This window comes from Crotalus tigris, unplaced genomic scaffold (assembly GCF_016545835.1).
Source record: "Crotalus tigris isolate CLP2741 ecotype Arizona unplaced genomic scaffold, ASM1654583v1 scf7180000020588.15403103151:6194809, whole genome shotgun sequence".
In the NCBI taxonomy this organism is placed as follows: domain Eukaryota; kingdom Metazoa; phylum Chordata; class Lepidosauria; order Squamata; family Viperidae; genus Crotalus; species Crotalus tigris.
The window spans coordinates 1,297,705-1,325,000 of record NW_024098092.1 but is presented as its reverse complement, the minus strand read 5'-3'; the positions used below and the strand labels follow the sequence as shown (position 1 = coordinate 1,325,000).

General features: G+C 45.5%; 1 protein-coding gene across 2 annotated transcripts in view; it reads right to left on the bottom strand.

Annotated features, from left to right (window-relative positions):
• Window positions 1–27,296, bottom strand: part of CASZ1 (castor zinc finger 1) — a 259,152-nt gene that overhangs the window by 175,208 nt on the left and 56,648 nt on the right. The gene's annotated exons all lie outside the window — the stretch shown is intronic.

Genomic DNA, 27,296 nt, shown 5'->3' with positions numbered 1-27,296 from the left:
TAGACATACCCAATTCCAGCAGCTTTTCCTTATATGCTTTAGCCTCCAGTCCCCTAATCATCTTTGTTGCTCTTGACCAGAAGAATCCATGCCTGGGATTTTGCCCAATGAAGCCAGCCTGAGGGGGCAAAGACGGGGTCCACGATTACAAGCTGGTGAGTTTGCCAATCTCCTCAAAGAGCTTGCCCATTCGAGATGCTCCCACAGCCTTCCTGCATTAAAACTCTACCATTAATACGCAGGCTGGGAAGAATGGTCCAAAATTACCTAGATAGCACTGGACTAAAGAGCTCTTTAGCCACGCAGCCTGGTTTACACACAACCCGCCTTGGATAAGACACAACTTGACGCTGGAGAAGTCAACCCAATCAGACCGCTGACTTAGCACGCTGTGTGAATCAACCTCCATCCAAATTCTAGAGCTCAAAGATCTCAACAGATCATTATTCTAACAGAGTGTGTGTGTTTGTGTGTGTGTAAATAAATAGCTTTATTTACTTATTTAGACAACTTAGAGGGCCACCCGTCTCACAAAAGTGATATACAAGGATTAAAAAGGAACCCTTGGGGAAAAAAAAAAGCAGCCGCAAAGCTCAGCCACTGTAAAATATAAATTTTCTCCTGTGCTCAAAACCCTAACATAAAGAATAATTATATGTTAAAGAAGCTAATGCAAAAGTCAAGAAGAAAATAAGTAGGTAAGGAATTACGCTCTAGATCAAATATTCAAATTGTTCAAGGAAGTAACCGTGTTCCTAAGCAAAGTGGCTCAGAGAAGGCTTTTATTGGAGACCTTGGAGAAGGCAGAGGAGGAATCTAATCAAGAAACAGCTGAGATTTGCTGAGGATACAAAAAAAACGGGAGGAATCTTCCGCGCAGACGGGAATCACAAGAATTATTATGCCACAGTAATTCAAACGTCCTCGGCCAACGGCACAACCAAAATATTCGATAAAGAAATTAACAGCTCAATGGGGCTGGAGGCTCCCATCCTTGGCGGCGTGCAACCCATTTTTTTTTTTTCTCAATGACTGACTGTTGGAAGGACGCACAAAGATCTCAGCCTTTCCAAATGCAGCCAGGAACCACAAATGGGATTGTTGCTGAACACAGAAGTGTGTTCTGGAGGCCAAGAAACCGTGACTATCGTGAGCACCTTGGGCGCTTCGGGGGGTCTCGTTTGTGGATGACCCATTTCCTGCATAAAAAAAACAAAATGCAACTCAGAACCGTCTGGCAGCAAACACAGATATCTCTCCGGGCACCTTAAAACGTATCCTAAAGTGAAGATATACATTAAGACACAGGGACGGAGATCCTTGCCAATGAAACACCCCGGAGAGACTTAATTTCACCCATGGGGAGGGGCAAAATAAAATAAAATAGAAAGCCTGGGGAACTCCTGCAAGAAAGAGTTGGGATTCCTGAAGGAAGCCTAGGATCCATCAGCCTCTTCTCTTTCCCGAGTTGACGGTTCCCACAGCAGCAATAAGAATGAGGCACATTCTACAGATGTCACAAGAGCTGGGGGTGGTGGTGGTGGTGGTGGTGGTGGGAGAGATCAGGGTCTGCCCCAACAAGGCTCTACTGGCTGCCCTATTAAACTCTGGGTGACCCGTGCAGAATGCAGGAGTGTTGCCACTTAACAATGGAGGCACAATTAACAGTGCAAAGCGGGAAAAGGAACTAAAAATAAAGTGGGCATATACGAGGGATGCCACGCTGCTCTTCCTTCTCTTGCAGGACAAGTTACAGCCCCTTCTCTGTTTTTTTGTTTTTTTCCCCTATGCTCCGGCAGTTTCTTTGTCCAGTGGTAGAGCCATTCCTAAATACTTCCTCCAACAAAACAGGAGACAAAACATTTTATTCTGCTCAATGCGACCACCGGTTCTTCCGTCTTCAGCCTTTTAAGATCTGCCTTGGAGTCTTTTCTTCCCAGCAAACTGTTTCAAGGAGATTTTACATTTGTAAGCGGCTTTGCCCGCGTCACGTGCGCATAACATGCTGCGGCGATGCCTTCCAACGTATTTTAATCAACATCTCCATTATAATTAATACAGCAGCCACAATATAACAGGGTCTATAAATAGAAGCCCTGGAAAAGTCTTAGTTAATGGGGAAAGGGGGTGGGTAGGTAGGTGAAGACTGGAGAAGATGGCCATCTCTTAAAACATATTTTGCTCAGAAAAACAGCTCAGCCTGACTAACTCCATCTTGTAGGGATACAAGGGATCAGGCTGACAGGGAGATGTCAAAGGCTGTGCAACTCATGTCAAAGGCAACATCTGAACATCCTCGTATTCAGCTCGACTGGCGTAGGAAGGTGTGTGTGTGTGGTGTGTGTGTGTGTGTGTGTGTGTGTGAAGCAAAATCCTGTGAGTTGAACTTTAGATCATTGTTCAGAGATAGTCTATGTTGTGTGTGGGGAGGCACAAACAGAAGTCAGATGCCTCCATTCTAAGAGCACCAAGCAAAGAACGCCATCCAAGAAACCCAACCGAACACACCCTTGGAAATGATATACTCCTCGTTTTGCCTAAAACAATTTCATCGTTCCACGTTTAAGCTTTTCTCCCAGGAAAAGAGAGAGAGAGAGAGAGAGAAAATCCTTTTTAGAAAACTGCAAGACAGGAGGGAGAAGAAAGACCCAATGGTCTAGGCAGCCGTCATGATCGATGGGGGTGGACTTGCGTGCCCATTTCATTAATTTTTCAGAGCGCATTTTATTTATCTATGCACCGTATATCGGCTGAAGTTTATACATTTGATCATATATATAAATATAGACGCGCAGGGATCAATACAGCATCCGCTTTTGGCTGAAACGGCTTCCATTAGCCTCCCAGCTTCCCCGGTCTGATGGCAAGGAGGCAGGGCCGCTTGGCTTGGCTTCCGATGTTCATTAGTGGTGGAGCACGGACTCATCCTTGGGCCAGCCCACCCAAGACTTTCATTCAGACTAGTGCACAAGGCCAAGGATGAGCGCAAAGCACAAGCCAGGAAAAATAGGTCCACCCTGAGCAGCGGTGGGATTCGGCCGGTTCGCACCGCTTCGGCAGAACCCGCTAGCTAATTTTTGGTGGCCCGGGCCCAGAATGGACTTCTGGAAACAGCATCCACACAGAGAACCGGTTGTTCGCCTAGTTGAATCCCACCGCTGACCCGAAGCAAGGAGAAATGGAAACGTCTTCTCTCTGCACGCGCAGAGTGCTTTTTCTGCATACAGCTCTTAACGTGTTTCTTTCTTTCTTTTTTTTGGCACGGGTTATTTTAGAGGGTGAAGTACGCAGGAAAAGATGTCCCTCTCCACCTCTGTGGATTAAATTCACATAAGGGCATAATGCTCTGGTTTTTCCCTTTCCAAAGCTTTCCAGGGAAAAGATCTCCTTAGGAAAAACTCCTCTTTTGCTGCCCCAGTTGAGATGGTGGCTCCTGCAAAGCCATCGTTTTTCCTTAGTGGGGAAAAAATAGCTCAGACTCTGCTCTTAAAGAAACTGGGGGCCAGAGAGCCAGCTTCGCCCTAAAACCTATCCCTCCAAATATTTCTTACGCGTCAAAAGTGCACACTGGAGTAAACAAGGGGAAAGAAGTAGAAAGTTGTCAAAAAGAGGGGGTGGGGAAATCCCACACAAAAGGGGTGGGTGGGTGGGTGACACAATTGTGGAGCAGGTGCTGCGAGTCAAGCCTACGTTTCACGAGAAGCCTGTGCCTTTAAAAGATTTTTCATTTATAGGCTCTTTGCTCACCCACCATTTCAGTGATCTATATGCAAATATGCTAATGCATGCAAATTAAGATACCACTTTTAGTCCCAATTTAATAGAAAGCATTAAAATACCATTTTTTCACAAAAAAACTCCATATGCATGAAGGAAACGTTCCCCTCCCCCCGTCCCCTTTTCGTTGTTGTTGTTGTTGTTTGCAGCTCTGTTCCAGCAGCAGAACACCACTCTGCTGTGTTGAGAACACAAAACTGACAAGCTTCTCCAGGTGTGGCTTATGCTCTACATCTCCTTTCTTAGAGGAACAATTTTTAATTCTAATTTCTATTTTTTTAAAAAAAAAATTAGTCTGTTTATGAAGTCCCTGCCATCTCCCTTCAAGACGCCACGCTCTGAAAAATGAGCATGGCCTCTTAGATTTTTTGCAAAGGATTAATTAACAATCATTGAGATACAACCTAGAACTAAGGAGAAATTTCCTGACAGGGAGAACTGTTAGCCAGTGGAACGGCTTCCCACCAGAAATTGTGGGTGCTTTGTCACTGGAGATTTTTTAAGATAGAGATTGGACAGCCATTTGTCTGGAATGTTTTAGGGCAGTGGTGGCGAATCTATGGCACGGGTGCCAGAGGTGGCACGCGGAGCCCTCTCTAAAAGTTCGCCATCACTGGCCTAAGACCAGCCAGCCTGGAGCCGCCTTGGGGAGCCCACCATCCCACCCACCAGAGACCCCCTGGATCTCCCCCAACCCTGCCCAGCTCCCACAGGTGTCCCTCCCCATAAGCAACATCAAGGTGGCCATGCCCACCCCGGCCATGTCCACCCAATGACTACTGCAGCCACACCCATCCAGTGGCTATGCCCACCCAGTCTGCCAAGCTGACCGTAGCTGCACCCGCCGAGTGGGCCACACCCACCCGGCACCCGGTGATACATAAGTGGGTTTTGGGTTGCAATTTGGGCACTCGGTCTCTCAAAGGTTCGCCATCACGGTTTTAGGGTTTCCTGCGTGAGCAGAGGGTTGGACTAGAAGACCTCTAGGGTCCCCTTCCAGCTCTGTTATTCTGTTATTAGGCTTTGACAAGAAATAACAATAATTTTAAAAAAAGCACCCAAATTCCACCCACAATCTCAGAGGCTGCACCTCTGTTTTCACCAAAAGGCGTTTTCTTAAATAGCTCCGGTGAAGGAGGTTGAAACTATTCTGGAGATCAGACACAGCATTTTTGCAAAGGGTGAATTGCTTTTTCCTTCCATTCCACTTAACCATTATTAAGGTCTGGGGCCATCCTTTGCGGTTACTGCCCCCCCCCCCCCCGAGACCCTCAGAAGTGTTCCTTCTCAACTTAGTAGCCTCCCATAAGGCTGTTGAAACGATCTTCTTTCAGTCATGCATTTAAAAAAGGTGCCTTTTGGATCTGAGTTTTGTTAAGACTAGTGTTTTATGCATTATATTTTTATGAGGGTTTACCTGGGGATTGTTACACTGTAAATACAATACACAAATCAACTGCCTTTCCTCTACCTTGAACAGTTATAACATAGCAGCATGTCCCCAGCTAAATGCCAAACTCAACAAGTCTACACAATTAGCAAAAAGCAAGATTATGATGTTATGCGTGCGTATTTTGGCAGAAGTGACCAAAATAACTTTGCCCATGTGGCGGGCCTTCTTCAACTTTGCGGCACAGCCAAACGCGACACAATAGAGTTGTGACAATTCCACCTGTCTACAGGCAACTCTCTCTGAGCAGCTACAATCAGCCCAAATGCTGTTCTTCAATTTCACTCTTCGGGCTCACAATGGCACCACTCCTTCACTCCCAAGCGGGCACATTTGCCTATTTGGGTGCGGGGGGGGGGGGAGGAAATCTGCAAACCGAACAGCATTTTGTGAATAGATTTATAATAAAACCCCAATTTAACGGACCACTGGGGAAGAGCAGGTGTCTGTTAAATCCGAACATCTGCTAAATGCTACTTTACACCATTTGCCTGGATTTACATCCTTCGCGTGAGAACCTAACGGACTTCATTTTCCGTAAAAGCTCAACTTAACAGACATTAGTCCATTAAATGGAGGGTGAAGTCTGAATGGAATATTTATCCACTGCCTTCAAAGTCTATTAAATTGTCATCCATTAAACCGAGGCTTTACTGTAGTCCAATGACAGTAAGAGGAAGAGAGAAATCACAAAACAGTGAGTAAAATCTTCTGGCTCCTCATTCAATACAAATAAAAAGAATGCAATGATGTCGTAATCATAAACACTTTTTCTGATCTTGCTCCCATCTTCTCTCTTCCAGCCTAATGCAAATGGAGCATGTTTATTCAACCACCTTCTGCCACAGAGGGATAGAATCAAGATCACGCAAAGTATTAATACCACTCTACAAGGCCTTGGTAAGGCCACACTTGGAATGCTGCATCCAGTTTTGGTCACCACGATGTAAAAAAGATGTTGAAACTCTAGAACAGTGGTTCTCAACCTGTGGGTGGGGACCCCATTTGGGGTCGAACGACCATTTCACGGGGGTCGCCAAACAACGCAGTCCGCCATTTTCCCCCCCTTTTCCTTAGCTGTGCTACTCCCTTTTATTCTATTGGCTTTTGAAAGCCAATAGAATAGACTCTCTTGAATAGAGTCTAATTCTATTGGCTTTCAAAAGCCAATAGGAATTGTCCAGGCTGTCTCTGCCCTGCTGAGCCCGCCAAAAGTCCCATTCTGCAAACGTGCTGCACCAGTTGAATAGTCCTCGACTTACGACCGGTTGAGTAGTCCTCGACTTACGACCGGTTGGGGGTCGCGGCATTAAAAAGGTTGAGAACCACTGCTCTAGAAAGAGTACAGAGAAGAGCAACAAAGATGATCAGGGGACTGGAGGCTAAAACATATTAGGAACGGTTGCTGGAATTGAGTCTGTCTAGTTTAATGAAGAGAAGGACAAAGGGGGACATGATAGCTGTGTTCCAATATCTCAGGGGCTGCCCCAAAGAAGAGGGAGTCAAGCTATTCTCCAAAGCACCTGAAGGCAGGATAAGAAGCAACGGGTGGAAACTAACCAAGGAGAGAAGCATCCTAGAACTAAGGAGAAACTTTCTGACAGTGAGAACAATTAACCAGTGGAACAACCAGCCTCCAGAAGCGGTGAATGCTCCAACACTGGAAGTTTTTAAGAAGAGACTGGACAGCCATTTGTCCAAAATGGTGTAGGGTTACCTGCCTGAGCAGGAGGTTGGACTTGATGACCTCCAAGGTCCCTTCCAACTTTATTATTATTATTAATTTTAAACACGAGGAACTCAAGTAAAATTCAAAATCTAACTGACCGTTCTTCTAAAGAAAAAAAGAAAAAAACACGTCCTGCAGCCTAGTGGGAAAGAGAAAATTTCACTTGTCTGAGATCGGAAAGGCTGGAAAACGTTGGGAGCAGCAACTTTTGAATTCTTGGGAAATCAGAAAAGGGGAAGACGGATGAAGAGACAGGGAGAATCAGAGTTGTCTTAGGGGGGAAGAATGTGGATCAGGCTGTCATCCAGAGACTCGTCTTCCTCCAGAATTAATGCACTAAAGTTCTTTGTTTTCCCTCTAAATGGTTTTAAAGAGACAGTTGGGGCTCCATTCTGGACTCTCCCAGCAGCGTTGCTTCAGCAACTTCAGCTGGCTCAAGCAGTTTGAAAATGAAAAAGCAGCACATTGGAGCAAGGGAGAGCTGAGGCCGCAACAAATAGTCGGGCAGAGAGAGAGAGAGAGGGCTGAGAAGGGGCTCTGCATGATCTGCGCTAATTATTTAGTGCTACTTGGAAATACACTGGACGGACTCTGCAAATCTGCAATGTGCAGTTTCTTCCTGGACAGAAGGGCAAGGCCACGCGCGGCTCTAGAAGAGAATAGGGAAAGTGCAAAATCACAAAGAGGAGAGCAGAAAATGGCCAGGATGGAGGTGGAGAAGACCCGAGAAGCTTAGAAGAGTTTTAATACCTGGTCCTGCCTTTCTCCCCACACCAAATTTAGAATAGAGTGGAAGAGAAGGGACCCTGGAGGTCTTCTAGTCCAACCCCTTGGTCTAGCACAGTGGTTCTCAACCTGTGGGTCGGGACCCCATTTGGGGTCGAACGACCATTTCACGGGGGTCGCCAAATAACGCAGTCCGCCATTTTTTCCCCCTTTTCCTTAGCTGTGCTGCTCCCTTTTATTCTGTTGGCTTTTGAAAGCCAATAGAATAGACTCTCTTGAATAGAGTCTAATTCTATTGGCTTTCAAAAGCCAATAGGAATTGTCCAGGCTGTGTCTGCCCTGCTGAGTCCGCCAAAAGTCCCCTTCTGCAAACGGGGCTGCACCAGTTGAGCAGTCCTCGATTTACGACCGGTTGAGTAGTCCTCGACTTACGACCAGTTGGGTGTCACGGCATTAAAAAGGTTGAGAACCACTGGTCTAGCAGGAGACCCTATGCCAGAGGTCCCCAGCCTTTTGGGCACCAGGGACCGGTTCCGTGGAGAGAGGTTTTTCCGCGGATCACGCAAAGTATTAATACCACTCTAGGATGCGTGATTTTGTATGCTGCCTGCATCCCAGGGATGGGACTTTGCTTGTTTGTGCGGACCAGTTGCTGGCACGCCGCAGCCCGGTACCGGTCCACGGACCGGGGATTGGGGACCCCTGCCCTATGCCATCTCAGGCAGATGGTTGTCCAGTCTCTTTTTAAAAGCCTCCAGCGATGGAGCACCCACAACTTCTGGTGGCAAACTGTTCCACTGGTTAAATTGCTTCTCTCCTTGATCAGTTTCCACCCATTGCTTCTTGCATTCTGGTGCTTTGGAAAACAGGCTGACCCCCCTCTTCTTTGTGGCAGCCCCTCAAATGCTGAAATACTGCTATCATATCTCCCCTAGTCCTTCTCTTCTTTAAATTAGACAAACCCAGTTCCTGAACTGTTCTTTGTAGCCCCCTAACTATCTTTGTTCCTCTTTTCTGCACTCTTTCCAGAGTGTCGGCGTCTTTTTTATAATATGGCGACCAAAACCGGATGCGGTATTCCAAGTGGCCAGTTTAAGTCCAGTTCTGTTCAGTTTTCAGTTCGGCTTATGGATAGACTAAATATGAAAGTTCCTTTGCACCATTTCTTTCCACATTCCATTGGGCTGGAAGGAATAAAAACCAGAGAATTGAAAGGACAAACTACTCTTGACAATATCTACTTCAGGCTGTCATGTTTTCATGTTCACTGTTCCCAAGGTGCACAAACTGGCGCCATCCAAAATTGGTCAAATGGTTTCTTTGATTTTTCTTCTTTTTTTCCCCCACAACTCTTTTCCTGGAATCTCCGATTTCTTTACTTTATCAGTCCCAACTCTTTCTTTTTGCTCCTCAGCCCGTTACTTCTCCCTCGTCACAAAAGAACAATTTTCTGGCATACATTCTGCACAACAGTTGTCCTACCACAGAATTTTGAACAAGTGCGACCACGGCAAAACAATGATCTAATGTGATTCTCAAACAACACTTGCAGAGGCACATATGCATGTTTTCCTACCCAGATATTATTTTTACTTTAAAAAAAAAATGTATACAAGTCAGTGTGGGGAAAACCAACAAGGAGTTGCGATAATGGCGTGCAAACGAGGCCAACATTGTCTATTCTCAGATCTCAGAACACCCTGATAATCAAGCAGAAAAGAGCCTTGCGTGACCTGATCTACATTGAGAAGCTGAGGGCCACATTTAATAGAATAACAGTGGGAAGAGACCTTAAAGGTCTTCTAGTCCACCCTCCTGCTCAGGCAGGAAACCTTAAACCATTTCAGACCAATAGTTGTCCAATCTCTTCTTAAAATCCTCCAGTGATGGAGCACCCACAACTTCTGGAGGCAGGTTGTTCCACTGGTTAACTGTTCTTCCTGTTTCTTCAGGAAAGTTCTCCTTAGTTCTAGGTTGGTTTTCTCCATTGCTTCTTGTCCTGCCTTCTGGTACTTTGGAGAATAGATTGACACACACACCTTCTATTTTGTGGCAGCCTATCAAATACTGGAAGACTACTATCATGTCACCCCTAGTCCTTCTTTTTCACCAAACTAGACATACCCCATTCCTGCAACTGTTCTTCATATCTTTTAGCCTTCAGTCCCCTAGTCATCTTTGTTGCTCTTCGCTGCACTCTTTCAACTGTAGAGTCTCAACATATTTTTTATATCATGGCGACCAAAACTGGTTGCCAAGCTTCCCAATTTCACAGGTCTGTTTGCCATTTGCATTGCCAGCTAGACCTCTATCCAGTCACATTTGACGTTGGTCTCAATGTCAGGTCCTTCCTGGTAGGCCGGACTGGAACCAATTCAGAGAAGAGCAACTAAGATGATCCAAGGCCTGGAGACCAAAACATACGAAGAACGGCTGCAGGACTTGGGTTTGGCCAGTCTAAAGAAAAGAAGAAACAGGGGAGACATGATAGCAGAGTTCCAGTATCTGAGGGGCTGCCACAAGGAAGAGGGGGTCACGTTGTTCACCAGAGCACCAGAATGAAGACGAGAAACAACAGTTGGAAACTGATCAAGGAGAGAAGCAACCTGGATTTAAGGAGAAACTTCCTGACAGTGAGGACAATCAACCAGTGGGACAGTTTCCCCCCAGAAATCATGGATGCCCCATCACTGGATATCTTTAAGAAGAGACTGGACATCCACCTGTCTGAGATGGTCTAGGTTCTCCTGCTTAAGCGGGGGGATGGACTAGAAGATCTCCAAGGTCCCTTCCAGCTGTATTGTATTGTATTGTATTGTATTGTATTGTATTGTATTGTATTGTACTCTACTCTACTCTACTCTACTCTACTCTACTCTACTCTACTCTATTCTACTCTACTCTACTCTACTCAAGCTTATAACAGCCCAGGAACTTCTGATAAGGCAGTTGCCTCATAGGAAAACTAAGAACCCATTGTATTGGATTACCTACAAATCTTCTTTATCATCCATGTTCCAATTCTTTTAGCTCAGGGGTTCTCAACCTTGGCAACTTTAAGACTTGTGGACTTCAGCTGGCTGAGGAATTCTGGGAGTTAAAGTCCACAAGTCTTAAAGTTGCCAAGGTTGAGAACCACTGTTTTAGCTCTTTCTCCAGTTGAAGTGCTGCAACAGGCTGGAGAGCCCTCTCCCTTGGGCAGGAAGCCCAGTTTCCATCTGTCTGTTCTTCTAGTAACGGACCGACGTGCTATCACGTTGTTGTACGCTCACTTTCCTCGCCTTGCACCGCTAAGGCGCAAACACTGGTTGACCTTCTCTTCCAAAAGGTTCTCGAAAGAAACCAATTCTGCTTTACCTCTGAATTCCCAGCCAGCCCCCCCCCCTCTCTCTCCTCCCCCCCCCCTCCAATCTTCCCTGTGAGATTGCTAGCAGGGAGAGGGTATGCAGGAAGAATTAAAGCAAAACAGGAACAGGGGTTGAGCCATTTAAATTATTCATATGCCAGATGGATTCTTTTCCCTTTTTTTTTTTTTGGCTTTTAAAATCGTGACATTTTTACTGAAGGGTGGGAAAAACGGTAGGAAGAAAAAAGGAATCGGGGAAATATATATATACACCCAAAGGTCTCCCAATGTTTGGTCCACAAGGGAAACTGCCTGGGTATTCACAATTTCCCTGGTGTTCGCTGGGGTTGGTTCCTTACTGCCTGCGCTCAGAACAGGAGTGAATTAAGAGAGAGAAAGAGGGCAGGAGAATAAGGATGGAGACGCGCAGAGGGAAAAGGGGGTAGGGGGAAGGGGAGGACTATGACCTTCAGTGAAGGATATAAAAAAAAAAAATCCACCAGCCCCAGGGGATAAACCAACTATCTAGCATATTGCTGTTAAAATGTCTGCAAAATTTAATACAGTTGGCAAGCCACCGACTCATCGCTTGAAACCCAGAGGACTCTTCCCTTCTGCCTGTCTTCCTGAACTGTCTTAAAACCTCCAGCTTGAGGGCTGAGTTAATTTTTTTTTTTCCCCTCTTCCCCTCCTGCAAATGACAAACTCATTTGGTTTCTCCATAGGAGGAAGCAAGCAAGAGGTGTTCCTACATGGGAGACGGAGGGGGAAAAAAAGTTTGGAGACTTCGTCATGCCACCAAGCTGCTATGGGGAGGAACGGCTGCATCCAGTTTTGGTCCCCAGGATGTAAAAAAGAAGTTGAGACTGTGAGTACAGGCGGTCCTCAACTTACAACGGAGCCCCCAAATTTCTGTTAAGTGAGTTTCGCCCCATTTTACGACCTTTCTCGCCAAGTTGTTAAGTGAACCGCCGCAGTTGATTAAGCTAGTAACCTGGTTGTTAAGTCAATCTGGCGTCCCCCTTGATTTTGCTCGTCAGAAGGCCGCCAAAAGGGATCCCCTGACCTTGGGACACAGCAACGGTCGTAGGTATGAACCAGTCGCCAAGTGTCTGAATTTCAGTCACGTGATCACGGGGAGGCTTGCAAAGGCCGATTAAGTGTGAAAAGCAGTCGTAAGACACTTTTTTCTGTGCCGTTTGAACGGCCACTAAATGAGCTGTTGTAAGTCAAGGACCCCTGTCTCTATTTATGAGAGGTGTCTAGTGTCGGCCTTGCTGCCACCCAGCCAGCCCTTGACCCAGGAAGTGTTCTGACCGGCATCCAGAAGGACATCCAGGGCACCTACACGATGCCATAGACAGGAAGCAGAAGGGGAAAGGTCAGAAAAAAAAAACCCTCCAAGTTTTGTGGGAGGAAAGAGGCCCTGCTTCTCTGCCCTGCCTTAGGGAAGCGGACAGCTGCCTCATCCACCGGGCAGTGTGAAAGGGATCAGCTCCCTGGAGAACAAATGCACCCAACATTTGTTGTCTCCTTCGCTTGGGCCAGAAGCTCAGCTGTCCAGCTCAAAGAACGTGGCTCAGCGTTTCCAAATTAAAGCTTCAGCTAAGACTTATGAAGCTGCCGTAAAGTAAGAAGAGACTGGACAGCCGTTTGTCTGGAATGGTCTGGGGTCTCCTGCTTGAGCAGGGGGCTGGACTGGAGGACCTCCAAGGTCCCTTCTATTCTATTCTATTCTATTCTATTCTATTCTATTCTATTCTATTCTATTCTATTCTATTCTATTCTATTCCATTCCATTCCATTCCATATTCTACTCTACTCTACTCTACTCTACTCTACTCTATTCTATTCTACTCCATTCCATTCCATTCCATATTCTTCTCTACTCTACTTTATTCTACTCTTCTCTTCTCTACTCTACTCTACTCTACTCTACTCTACTCCACTCCACTCCACTCCACTCCATATTCTACTCTACTCTATTCTATTCTATTCTATTCTATTCTCCAAAGCACCAGAGGACAGGACATGAAACAATGGTTGTAAACTGATCAAAGAGAGAAGCAACCTGGAATTAAGGAGAAACTTCCTCACAGTGAGGACAATTAACCAGTGGAACAACCTGCCTTCAGAAGTTGTGGTGCTCCATCACTGGAGGTTTTTAAGAAGAGACTGGACAGCCATTTGTTTGGAATGGTCTAGGGTCTCCTGCTTGAGCAGGGGGTTGGACTAGAGGACCTTCAAGGTTCCTTCCAGTTCCCATGATGTTTTATGTTCTGAGTTCCCCAACGTGCTGGCCTCACCTGGAAGACGAACAATCAGAGTCACAGTCTCACTTAGATGCAAAATGGGAAGCAGAGGTAGGTATATATTGCAACTCTGCCCAAGTGGTAACCTAAATTGTAAATCTCTTGGGCAGAGGTATTTGCCTACATTTTTGTTTATTATTTAAGTATCTTTACTCTGTTCTGTAAAGCACAAATAGGGTTCACCCATCATATTTACCCTATACCAGGATTAACCAAACAAGAATTGCTGGATTCACATGACACATTAAACCAAAGCAAGCAAACAAACAAACCTTAATATGATTCATACAACATGCTAAGACAACATGTGCATTCCCTGCAAAGTGCTGAAATATTAATCACCCAGCCACATTTTAATCTAATCAAGTGTGCACTGTGTCCTATGGACATTCAAAACTTTCTATAAATACAAACAAGGCAGATAAGATTGCAGGATCCAGTCTGCTGAGAATCTCAAGATGGAACAAATATCCATCTAGAAGAAGCTCCATCGCTGGAGGTTTTTAAGAAGAGATTGGACAGCCATTGGTCCAAAATGGTAGAATGTCTCCTACTTGAGCAGGGGGCTGGGCTAGATGACCTCCAAGATCCCTTCCAAATCTGTTATTCCATATTCTGTACTCGAAGAGGAAATGTTTCCTAACTGCCGTGAAGGATGGATACAACTAATGAAGGAAAGTAATCAAGAAACAACGGAGAACTAAGGAGAAATTTCCTGACAGTGAGAACAATTAACCAGTGGAACAACCTGCCTCCAGAAGTGGTGAATGCTCCAACACTGGAAGTTTCTAAGAAGAGACTGGACAGCCATTTGTCTGAAATGGTATAGGGTTTCCTCCCTGAGCAGGGGGTTGGACTAGATGACCTCCAAGGCCCCTCCCAGCTCTGTTATTCTGTTAACTATGTTTAGCAAACCTCAGAAAATACGAGGCAAGGTTTTGGAGCCTTAAAGAGGATGGAGCAGCTACGATTAGGTAAAGCAGCATAAATAATATAAATCAATCTATCTAGAGCAGGAGACTTCCAACTTGGCCCTTTGATGACTTGTGGACTTCAACTCCCAGAATTCCTCAGCCAGGCAACTCTGGTGTTGAAGTCCACAAGTCATCAAAGGGCCAGGTTTGAAGACCCCTGAGCTAGAACATAAAGAGTTGGAAGGGACACCTTGGAGGTCATCTAGCCCAACCCCCTGCTCAAGCAGGAGAGTCTATACCAGGGGGTCTTCCAACTTGGCCCTTTGATGACTTGTGGACTTCGACTCCCAGAATTCCTCAGCCAGCGTGCCTGGCTGAGGAATTCTGGGCGTTGAAGTCCACAAGTTATAAAAGGGCCAAGTTGGAAGACCGCCTACCTAAAGGCTAATGGTGATTTTCCTGCAAAGGATAAAGATGGCTCCTGCTTTGTTTTCCTCTGTAGGCCCACATTTAGAGGCCCACTATAACTCTGTCATATGTTATAAAGCATTCGTGCAGGGTGCCCCGTACATGCGAGATACAGCCTTGCTGGTTAAGAGCTCTTAAAATCATTTGAATGTCCTCTCCCAGGTCCTTGACCCCCTACCCAGACAATTTTGGCTTGCTGCTCTTTTGACTCTGAACAACTCCTTTTTAAAACCCCACTCTTGTGTAATTTCTCCTGCAAAGTTATGGGAAGGGGGATGCCTGGTGGCTGAAATGGGATGGTCTGATGCCTTCTTGGTTTATTTGAAGTTGGTGTTTAAATTGCTCTTAATTGTGTGTAAACATAGGTACAACCAGTCTCCTTATAACAACTTTGTTGTTAATGTCCAACCCATCGCGACCCCATGGACAACATTCCTCCAGGCCTTCCTGTCTTCTACTATCTTCTGGAGTCCATTGAAGCTCACACCTGCTGCTTCAGTGACTCCATCCGGCCATCTCATTCTTCGTCGTCCCATTCTTCTCTTGCCCTCCATGTTTCCCAGCATCAGGCTCTTCTCCAGGGAGTCCTTCCTTCTCATTAGGTGGCCAAAGTACTTGAGTTTCCACTTCAGGATCTGGCCTTCTAAAGAGCAGTCGGGGTTGATCTCCTCCAGGACTGACCAGTTGGATCGCCTTGCAGTCCGGGGGACTCGCAGGAGTCTTCTCCAGCACCAGAGTTCAAAGGCCTCCATTCTTTGGCGCTCGGCCTTTCTTAGGGTCCACCTTTCACATCCATACATTGCAACTGGGAAAACCATGGCCGTGACTATACGCACTTTTCATAACAACTAACACCGCGGTAATGTTAGTCAATGTTGGAATGAAGAGTGTAAACTTTTGGGATAGTTGGCATCAGTGCTTCTCTGCACAGTCCTTGCCCTTTTTTTTTTTAACCTGCACAAAGAAGGGTCAACCTGAGGAATGTCAGCCTTGGGGGGGGGGTTGTACATTAATTCTGGCAAGATAAGGAGTTTCTAAAAAGAGCACTTTGACACCTCTCCTGGCTTCCTTCAAAATGATGCCTGTCTGTTATTTATTTATTTTTTGCTGCGAAGAGCAACGAAGCAGGAAGCAGCTCAAGCAGGCAAAACACAGCCCACCATGGGAGGCAAACTTTCAGCACAATGGCTAGAAAGAGTGAGACAGAGAATAAACACAGAGGTTTTATACACACACACACACAAAAAAAAGAGAGAGAGAGAGAGAGAGGAAAAAAAGGACAGGGAAATATATGAGTCGGTCATAAATTTTGATATCTAATTACTCCTCCTGTCCTTCAGCACTCCTCAGTCAAGTTTGATTAAAATTCCGTTCAAAAAAAAGGAGTCGTGTTGTGTTGTGCCTTGAAGCCAGGACCACAGAAAACTCTGGAGTGGGATGCTAAGGAAGCTCAGCCATGCAACACCAAGTGTGGTTGTTAGAAACAGGAGGTTGTGGACAGAAGAGGGAAAAGCAACGTAAAATCACATGCGCATAGCTGGCCTTTCTGTACTTCTCACCCATTGTCTATAAAGAATAATTTTGAAAAGAATGCACGCAGAAAAAGCTACCTTCAGTGCTGGACCCTCTACACTTGATCAGGGGCTACAAATGGGCGCTTCTTGTTGCTGTTGTGTAAAAAAAAAAAAGCACAAAAAATGCTGTGTTTCCCTCAATAAAGTCGCAAATGTTCAGTTTGATTTAAAAAAAAAAATCCTATCGCCTCGCTGTTAAGCCTCCTTGTGACTGCCTAACTTTTTTAGAAATCCTTCTCTATTATCCAGCACATAAGAAATAAATCCAATTATGTGCAGAGCCCATATGGTCAGCACTTACACATTCAAGTCTCTCTACATTATACAAAATAAACATTTACTCACATACTTTAAGGCAGGGCTCTTCAAACTTGGCCCTTTGATGACTTGTGGGCTTCAGCTCCCAGAATTCCTCAGCCAGCGTGCACGCTGGCTGAGGAATTCTGGGAGCTGAAGCCCACAAGTCATCAAAGGGCCAAGTTTGAAGAGCCCTGCTTTAAGGACATGGCTGAATATCTGTTGTTGTTTTTGATCAGGAGGCAGAATAGCAATAGCATTTAGACTTATATACTGCTTCACTGTGCTTTACAGCCCTCTCTTAGCACTTTACAGAGTCAGCATATTGCTCCCAACCATCTGGGTCCTCATTTTACCGACCTCAGAAGGACGGAAGGACGAGTCAACCTTAAGCCGGTCAGGATCAAACTCCTGGCTGTGGGCAGAATTTAGCCAGCAATACTGCATTCTTCAGAAATAAAGAATCAACTCTTGCAAAACATGAATTGCTGGTGGTTTGAAGAGTTTTGAGTGTAGAAGTAGCTGCCTTGAAAGATGGTGGTATTTTGCTGCTCATTAGAGGTTTTTTTAATGAGCAGTCTGGCTGGTACCCACCAAGAGCAGGATGCTTTGGCAAGGAGTCAGACTACATGACCTCTGAGATTCTTCTCACAGACTCCTGAAATTAAAACATCCGGGATTGCCAGGAGTAAGTCAGAACAGCAACCTTTTAGCAAATCTGAAGGTGAGATCTATCTGTCGTGACGAAAACTTGGCCGGATCAGAACAAATATACACGGTAGCATCCGGTCAAATCAAAATCAAACCAAGTTTAATTCTAGCACCGGAAGAAGAGCAACCAACAGTAGCTGCTCTCCAGAAAACGTTCCTCTGCACAGAACTGGGGTATTTTTTACATAATTCGGGTTCCTAGCAAAAGATTCTAGCCGTGCCCAGATCCTTCCTAGCACTGGGCTTTCCCCCCTCCCTGCCTTTGGCAGCTCCTGCTTCGTTCTTGGGAAGCAGCCCTCATCAAGAAACGTGCTTTTCAGACCCTCCTGCCAATCTCCTGCTTTTCAGTTTCTCTCAGAAGGAAAGAGATTCGAAACAGTCATCAGACTCAACAGCTCCGGAGAAAGCACTTGCTTACACTGCAGTCTGCTTCCCTCTTTATTAATATGCTATTTATCACCAGCACTAGCTTTTAATACCATTTTGGCTTAATGTTGTTAATGAAATATAAATATCCAGCATTAATGATGTTGGTCAGGAGGCAGAATGGGCCATTTGCAAGAAGGCAAGAGGAGGCAGACCAAACCACTTCGCTCGGCGCCCCAGCGCGGCACTCCGCGCGTGTGCATGCATGTGTGTGTGTGTGTGTGTGCAAGCATGCCCCCACACCAACGCACACAAAAACATCAGAAGCCACAACAGCGTAGTTAACAGCTTCTGCTTGGGAGAAATCCTTCAAAAACCTCCACTATGTTGCACGTCTTAAGACAGTCTCTTCCGACGAGTGCCTTCCAGGTGCGCTGGATTGCAATGACCACTAAATTGGGGCGGGGGGGGCAGTTTGATGAGGTGGTGGCATGGACCTGATCCCGCCATCTTACAAGTAAAAGAAAACACATCCAGCTTGGGAACGGGCAACTTTTCTCTTACAGGGGATGTCCGGGAGAAAAAAGACTCAGAAATAGAATACGGGGGGGGGGGTGTGGGTTTTGTAACTCATCCCTTTTGGAGGCCGAGGAAATCCATTTCCTTGCTTGATACTTTATCTATCAGTAACCCTTGACTTGCAATCATTTGTTCAAAGTTGCAACAGCACTGGAAAAAAAGGGACCCACAACCGTTTTTCACGCTTACCGCCATGGCAACATCCCTGTGGTGGCGTGGTCAAAATTCAGATGCTTGGGAACTGGTTCATACTTATGACGGTTGCGGTGTCCCGGGGTCTTGCACCTCTCTGATAAGCAATGGGGGGGGGATCAGATTCCCTGAACAGTGCTTCCCTTAATTTAACTGCCAGCAGGAATAGCCAATACTCCAGAAGACAGGCTTAAGATACAGGAGGACCTGGGCAGACTTGAACACTGGGCGCTATCTAACAAAATGAAATTCAATGGTGAAAAAAGCAAGGTTCTACATTTAGGCAAGAAAAACCAAATGCACAAGTACAGCATAGGTGGCACCTTGCTCAATAGTAGTAACTGTGTGAGGGACCTCGGAGTCCTAGTGGACAATCACTTAAATAGGAGCCAGCCGTGTGCTGCAGCTGCCAAAAAGGCCAACACAGTGCTGGGCTGCATTAACAGAGGGATAGAATCAAGATCACGTAAAGTATTAATACCACTTTACAAGGCCTTGGTAAGGCTACACCTGGATTACTGCATCCAGTTTTGGTCACCACGATGTAAAAAAGATGCTGAGACTCTAGAAAGAGTACAGAGAAGAGCAACAAAGATGATTAGAGGACTGGAGGCTAAAACATAGAAGGAACGGTTGCTGGAATTGGGTGTGTCTAGTTTAATGAAGAGAAGGACGAGGGGGGACATGATAGCAGTCTTCCAGTATCTCAGGGGCTGCCCCAAAGAAGAGGGAGTCAAGCTGTTCTCCAAAGCCCCTGAAGGCAGGACAAGAAGCAACGGATGGAAACTAACCAAGGAGAGAAGCAACCTGGAACTGAGGAGAAACTTCCTGACAATGAGAACAATTAACCAGTGGAACCACCTGCCTCCAGAAGTGGTGAATGCTCCAACACTGGAAGTTTTTAAGAAGAGACTGGACAGCCATTTGTCTGAAATGGTATAGGGTTTCCTGCCTGAGCAGGGGGTTGGACTCGATGACCTCCAAGGTCCCTTCCAACTTTATTATAATATTATTATTATTATTAAGAAAAGTCGTAAAATGGGACAAAATTCACTTAACAGCTATCTCACTTAGTGACCAACATTTGGGGCTCAAGGAGGCCTCTAGGCCCATGAAGTTGGCCTCGTGCCCTTAGCATCGCTAGACTCTGGGTCCGTGGGAGAGCTTCTCCGAGTGGGGCTGCCTTCTTACTCACAGGCGCCAGGAGCCCCTGCAGAGGTTCCCCATCTCTGCTGAGATCCTCTCCTTTCCCCAATGTCACCCCAGAGCCCCTGAAGAGGCTGTGTGTGTGTGTGTGTGTGTGTGTGTGTGTGTGTGTGTGTGTGTGTGTGTTGGTCTCACTCTCCCCCACTAATCCCCCCCCCTCCATCCCTTCTGTCAGATTATTAATTAGCTAAAGCAGATCAGCCCTGGAAGAAGAAGAGGCAGTCGGGCCACCAATAAAAGGAGGCTGTGCGAGGACAGGTGGGAGGACTGGTTAAAGGGACAATCCTCCCACCAGCCTCTCCTCCAGAGGGCCGAGGGGAAGTTCCTTGTTTCCCTTTAAGAAATCCTTCCTCCAGATTTACTCAAGGTGTTCTCCTTGCAGTTTGTCCTCTCCGGGGAAAGTAGGTGAAGAGGCGCCCACGTCTGCTCTCCTGCCTACCGTTTCCAGGCTGCCCAGGGGTGATGCTGGAGCCCAAAGCCTTGAAGCAGGACTGGGAGTTCGTCTTGGCATCCACGCCTTGTCCCAGGATCCCAGTTTGGGACTCCTTTGGGTGCAAACTGGCCGAGCTGAAATACTGAATTACAAGGGCGCTAAACCTTCATTACCAGCTCTTAACACAGATTACTTAGGGGGAAGGGAGAAAAAAAAAAGGGGGGGGTAAAGGGCCACTTTAATTGCTTTTCCCCATTAGCATTTCCAGAGGAGAACATACTGATTAATCTGAAGAGGCATTTTATGGGAGCTGACATCATTTCTCCCCCCCACACACACACACCCAACCCACCCTGCGGTCCATACTGGGCAAGCTGAACTGACCTCATTTGGGGTGACCAGGTCAGTGGTGGCGAACCTATGGCACAGGTGCCAGAGGTGACACTCAGAGCCCTCTCTCTGGGCACTTGCGCCGTTGCCCCAGCCCCGCCTCCCCCCACAGCCCCCTCCTCCCCAGCAGCCCCCCTGGAGGAGAGCCGTCCTGGGGGGCACCCCATGCGGAACAGCGCAGCCAAGGACATGGCAGCCAGGCAGCGGGGACAAGACTCCGTCCTCGTGCCCCGTCACGTGCAGATGATGCTGCGGAGCGCGGGCAGAGGGCGTGGCCACCATGGTGCTTCTGGGCCACCTGGGTGATCTGTGGCAGGCCATGGAGGCAATGGGTGGTCTGCGGAGCGGGGGGGGGGTGGGCACTCGGTCTCTAAAAGGTTCGTCATCACTGACCCAGGTGCTCACTTGGGTAAAGACCCAGTGCAAATGTCTTGTGTTTCCAGACACAGAAGAACTGAGCTATGACAAAGAGTTGTGCATAAGAGTTTTTTTTTGGGGGGGGGGGGCGGGGCGGGGTGGGATAGAGTAGATATAAAGCAGGAGAAAGAGATATCCCCCCCCCAAAAGAACAAAGCAAGAGGCAGAATGTGCCTGTAGAGCAGTGTTTCTCAACCTTGACAATTTTAAGGCATGTGGACTTCAACTCCCAGAATTCCACAGCCAGCAATGCTGGCTGTGGAATTCTGGGAGTTGAAGTCCACATGCCTTAAAATTGTCAAGGTTGAGAAACACTGCTGTAGAGGATTCACAAAAATTATGGGAAGCACAAACAGGTTTCGTGGAAGTCTTTCAACTGGATGGGTTTCAAGATGCTACAGAAGGCCTATCCCAAAGATGCTTTCCCCCCCCCCCAAAAACAACTGGACTTCCTTAGTTTTTTTTTTTCTTCTTCTTCTTTTGCTTCTCATCCGAAAAGCTTCATTTCTGGAGATGTTTTCAACTTAGCTCGGGCAAAAATTGTGCTCCTCGAAGGCTGCCTTCAGACAACAGGTCTGCCCAGGTCAGTTACAGATCTGGCAACTGGATGCATTTGCGAACGGTCTTGGAGATTCATTAGCAGCAACACTGGATGAGACAGTTTAACACTCTGTACATCGCACTTTCTCTACGTTAGCTTTATATGCCACTGGTCAAAGCAGATGCTTTCTGAAATTGGCGTACTATACAATCTTACTCTGGTTAAACAAGTAGCTGTGAAGGGAGATCGTCCCTGCGTGATCTTCAGAGTCAATGGGAAACACCCAGCCCATCGCTTCTTTTAAAGCAGGTGGGCGACACATCATTTAACCGTTCAAACGGTGATGTTTAACTATATCCATTTAAAAGTTAAAATCAATTTGAAGTGAGAAGTCTGGATGAAAAAACTCCCTCATCCAAGATAGGCTATGTTCTGATCCTGGGATACTGTCGCATTTAACCCTCTTTTATTTAAAATTAACTCATGCTGGCCCACCGCAGAAGGCAGCGTGTTTGAGATATATGCATGTGTGGAAAACATCAAAGGGAATTCCTCTCCCTCACCCCCTTCATCAACATGGAATTATATTTTAATAGGGAATTATGAAGGGAAATGTGTGGTGCACATTTTGCTCTCACTGGTTTAAGCGCAAGGCTGCTTGAATATTTAAACCTAACTGGCAAAGGCAAAGAAAGCAAAAGTTCCCAATACATTTTTCATGTTAAGCAATGCTCAACATTGCCTGTGTTGAAAAAAAAAACTCTCTGGGAGGCAAAAGAATTCCCGGATAAAAATGAGCATAAGTGGTCCAATGATGTATTAAAAAGCTTCAGATGTTGCTCAGATCTTTTTCTGAACGGCTCAAAATATTTGACCAGGCAGTCTTTCCCAATCTACTACCTGCCAGATACTGCTAAGCATAATTCTCGTTTTTCTTACCTTTGGCTTTTGGCTGGGAATTGGGAATTGTGATCTGCCATATTTGAAGGGCACCCCAAAAAAAAAAAAAAAAAAAAGAATACTGCAGGAGTGGATTGTGTTAACGCTACAATTGACATTAAGAATTTTGTTTTTATGAATTCCAGTTTAAAAAAAAAGTCTAGTGAAAAGAAGGATCAGGGGTGACATGACAGCAGTGTTCCAATATTTGAGGGGCGGTCACCGAGAGGTGGGGGACAACCTATTTTCCAAAGCACCCAAAGGACAGACAAGGAGCAATGGATGGAAACTGATCAAGGAGAGATTCAACCTAGAAATAAAGAGAATTTTTCTGACAGTGATAACAATCAACCAATGGGTCAGCTGGCCTCCAGAAGTTGTAAATGCTCCATCACTGGAGGTTTTTAAGAAGAGACTGGACAGCCACTTGTCAGAAATGGTATAGGGTCTCCTGCCTGAGCAGGGGGTGGGACTAGATGACCTCCAAGGTCCCTTCCAACTCTTGTTATTCTGTATTCTGTATTAAAATACACGATCCACCCTGCAAGTCTCGGATTTCTTTTATTCTATTAAAATATTCTGCCGAATGATCTAGTTATCCATCCTGGAGGCAGCTCGGTGACATTTCTATTGGATGATTCTACCCTCCACCGAACAGCCAACGCCAAAGACAGTTCCCTTTCACGCGATGCTAGTTTTAGTCATCCAGTTTGTTTTTAACCTGGAATCCAGATTCTTACATCACTGCCACCCAAGGCTCATCCTTGCCTTTTTTCAACTGTTGCAATCGTTCCAGCAACCGTTCCACATACATTCAAATAGCAAGTTATAACATCTGTGGGATGAGAGCATCTACAGATAAGGTTCCTGGAACACACCAGAGCAAAACACCCCAGTGAAATGATGCCGAATCCAGGACAGGTGCAGAATTCAAGGGAAGGACTAGAAACAACAACAACAGATTTTGTAATTCTCAAGCTTCTAACCTGGAAACGAAATAATAAGTCTTTTTACACTGACAGATGGTCCTTGACTTACAACAATTCATTTAGGGACCTTTCAAAGTTATAATATCAATGAAAAAAATGACTTATGATTATTTTTCACACTTATGACTGTTGTGGCATCCCCTGGGTCACATGATCAACATTCAGACGCTGGTCACGTGATCAACATTCAGACGGGGGACACTGCAACCGTATTTATGACGGTTGCAGTGTCCCCCGGGATCACACAATCCTCTTTTGCGATCTTCTGACTAAGCAAAGCCGATTCACTTAACAACTGTGTGATTCATTTCACAATTACCATGATTTACTTAACACCGTGACCAGAAAAGTTCTAAAATGGGCAAAACTCACTTAACAAATGTCTCCCTTAGCAAGACGTTTGCCACAGACTTAATTAATTTATAAATAACCTATACCAAGCTTAGCCAAAACATTCACAAGTGTTATTCTCTACAATTTCAGGCACGTTCTTTCTTATTTTTACTTTATTTTACTTTACTTTTTTAAACTTTACTTTACTTTGACTTATTTTATTCACTAAATTTACTTGCCAGCCATCTCGCCGCAAGGTGACTCCGGGCGGGTTACAATATTAACATACCTGCCGATTTATTTATATAGTTATTTCTTTGTGAAAGAAATTTATGTGGCCACCCAACTCACCTGCGGTGAGCTCCAGGCAGCTCACAATATTAAAAACCCACAATATAAAACCCCTACTCTCACAGCCAGGGAACTTCTTAAGCCACGGTGGGGATTGGGCCTATAAAACACAAGTGCTCTGTGATCATCAGCCAGTACAGAGGAAGGTTCATTAGAGGTTGATTTACGGAAACGAGTGAGATACTGTAGCATAAAGCGAGAAGTTCATGCAGCAGTTGGTGAACATTCATGCAATTCCAGACTCCCAGTTTTGACCATACATTGCCAAATTTCAGTCATTTTGGACTCTATAAACCATGATATGTTTGTAATACATCCCTAGCCTCGTTCCTCTCTCTTTCTCCTTAATCAAGATATGACCTCCTCCGCAAAGTGCTAGCCAATCTCCACACTTGGTCAAAGGGTGTGTGCACCATCAGGTAAGGCAAAGATTAGACAGACCTGGGTATTGCCACATCCTCACGGCAGTTAAGAACTGAAATCCCAAATTTACAAAGCCTCCGCCCTGTAATTACATTTCCTTGCAAAGCTCTAGGAACAATTCCTTAGTCCCATTCTTGGGAGTTATCTATAATTGAGCTTAAACATACACATGTCCCCCCCTCCTTCACTTCTCCTTTCATCTCCATGGTGTTGATTTTTGGACTGAAACCTCATTGGGAGACGGAACTGAATAGTAATAATAATAATAATAATAATAATAATAATAATAATAATAATAATGAGGAGGAGGAGGAGGAGGAGGGGGGGGGGATTGTGGGGTCCTTTGTGCTCTCTAAAGTTGATTTTCTTGCAGACGTTTCATGACCCAACTAGGTAACATCAACATTGCTAGAAGAGAGAGGAATTTGCAGAGAGGAGGAGGAGGGGGAGATGATATCAGCCAAATTCCTTGGAGTGAGAATCAAAAGGGGGGGGGAATAAAATAATCTGGCCCTGATGCAGGCAAATGAAAAATGGAACTGAAGGCAAAAACGTAGCTAAGCCTCTGAAAAAGAAGGAGAAGGAAAAGAAGAAGAAGAAGAAGAAGAAGAAGAAGAAGAAGAAGAAGAAGAAGAAGAAGAAGAAGAAGAAGAAGAAGAAGAAGAAGAAGAAGAAGAAGAAGAAGAAGAAGAAGAAGAAGAAGAAGAAGAAGAGTGGAGCACACCAGATTGACTACAAACAACTGCATGACAAAATAGCCACAAAAGAAGATCTGCAAGAAATATCATTTATCCGCAAGCGAGCACCGGTGGGACCACAAAAAGAGACAAAGTAATAGGAAAACGATGAAGCTAAAGTGCTCTGGGACTTTAGAGTTCAAACAGACAAGTGCCTGCCACATCACATCCCAGACTGCGTTACTGCGTTCTTATACATCTATGGAGATTCCCAATCATTGCTTCCCCCCCCCCAAAAGGCAATGGGACTTTCTTGAGGTTTTTATTTTCTTCTTTGAAACTGTTTTGCTTCTCGCCCAAGAGGCTTCTTCAGTTCTGTGTTGTGATATGTCTTTAGATTGCATTTATACACTTTCGATATACAGGGGAAACTCGAAAAATTAGAATATCGTGGAAAAGTTCATTTATTTCAGTAATGCAACTTAAAAGGTGAAACTAACCTATGAGATAGACTCATTACATGCAAAGCAAGATAGTTCAAGCCGTGATGTGTCATAATTGTGATGATTATGGCTTACAGCTCACGAAAACCCCAAATCCACAATCTCAGAAAATTAGAATATTACATGCAATCAATAAAACAAGGATTTTACAGAGAACAATATCGGACCTCTGAAAAGTATAAGCATGCATATGTACTCAGTACTTGGTTTGGGCCCCTTTTAAGCAATTACTGCGTCAATGCGGGGTGGCATGAAAGCTATCAGCCTGTGGTACTGCTGAGGTGTTATGGAAGACCAGGATGCTTCAGTAGCGGCCTTCAGCTCTTCTGCATTGTTCGGTCTCATGTCTCTCATCTTTCTCTTGGCAATGCCCCATAGATTCTCTATGGGGTTCAGGTCAGGCGAATTTGCTGGCACAGGAACCCTTTGCAGTTGTTATGGCTTAATTAGCTGATTAGAGTGGGACACTTTGAGCCTAGAATATTGAACCTTTACACAATACTCTAATTTTCTGAGATTGTGGATTTGGGGTTTTCATGAGCTGTAAGCCATAATCGTCACAATTATGACAAATCACGGTTTGAACTATGTTGCTTTGCATGTAATGAGTCTATCTCATAGGTTAGTTTCGCCTTTTAAGTTGCATTACTGAAATAAATGAACTTTTGCACGATATTCTAATTTTTCGAGTTTCACCTGTATGCTCCTTGTATTGTTTTGTGGTTTACGTAGTTTTTAAATGGCTCTGAGCCGCTCAGTCATGCACAGATAGTCCTCAACTTACCATGGTTTGTTTAGTGACCGTTCAACGTTACAACGGGGCTGAAAAAAAAGTGCCTTAAGACCAATTTTCACACTTAAGACCGTTGCTGCATCCCCAGGGTCATGTAATCAAAACTGGCAACTGACTCGTACTTTATGACGGTTGCCGTGTCCCAGGGTCATGTGATCACTTTTTGCGACTCTGACAAGCAAAGTCAGTGGGGAAGACAGGTTCACCCTATAACCGTGTTCCTCATTTAAACAGTGGCTCTGATTCGCTTCATAAGTGTGACAAGGAAAGTCGTAAAATGGAGCAAAGCTCGCTCAACCAGTCTCGCGTAGCGATCGAAATGCTGAGCTCCGTTCTTGGTCCTAAGTCAGTGGTTCTCAACGTTTTTAATGCCACGACCCCCCAATCGGTCGTAAGTCGAGGACTACTCAACGGGTGCAGCACCGTTTGCAGAAGGGGACTTTTGGCGGGCTCGGCAGGGCAGAGACAGCCTGGACAATTCCTATTGGCTTTGGAAAGCCAATCGAATGAGACTCTATTCAAGAGAGTCTATTCTATTGGCTTTCAAAAGCCAATAGAATAAAAGGGAGCAGCACAGCTAAGGAAAAGGGGGAAAAAAATGGACTGCGTTGTTTGGCGACCCCCATGAAATGGTCATTCAACCCCAAATGGGATCCCGACCCACAGGTGGAGAACCACTGTGCCAAGTCGAGGCTACGATAAAAGGATATATGAAGGGTGGATATTTTGAGCATTCATTGTACTTGGTGAAAATACTTTTCCTGGGCAGAGCTCTGCATATCCGGGGAAAACCTCTACATCAAGGGTGGCGAACCTATGGCACGGGTGCCAGAGGCGGCACTCAGGGGGCTCTCTGTGGG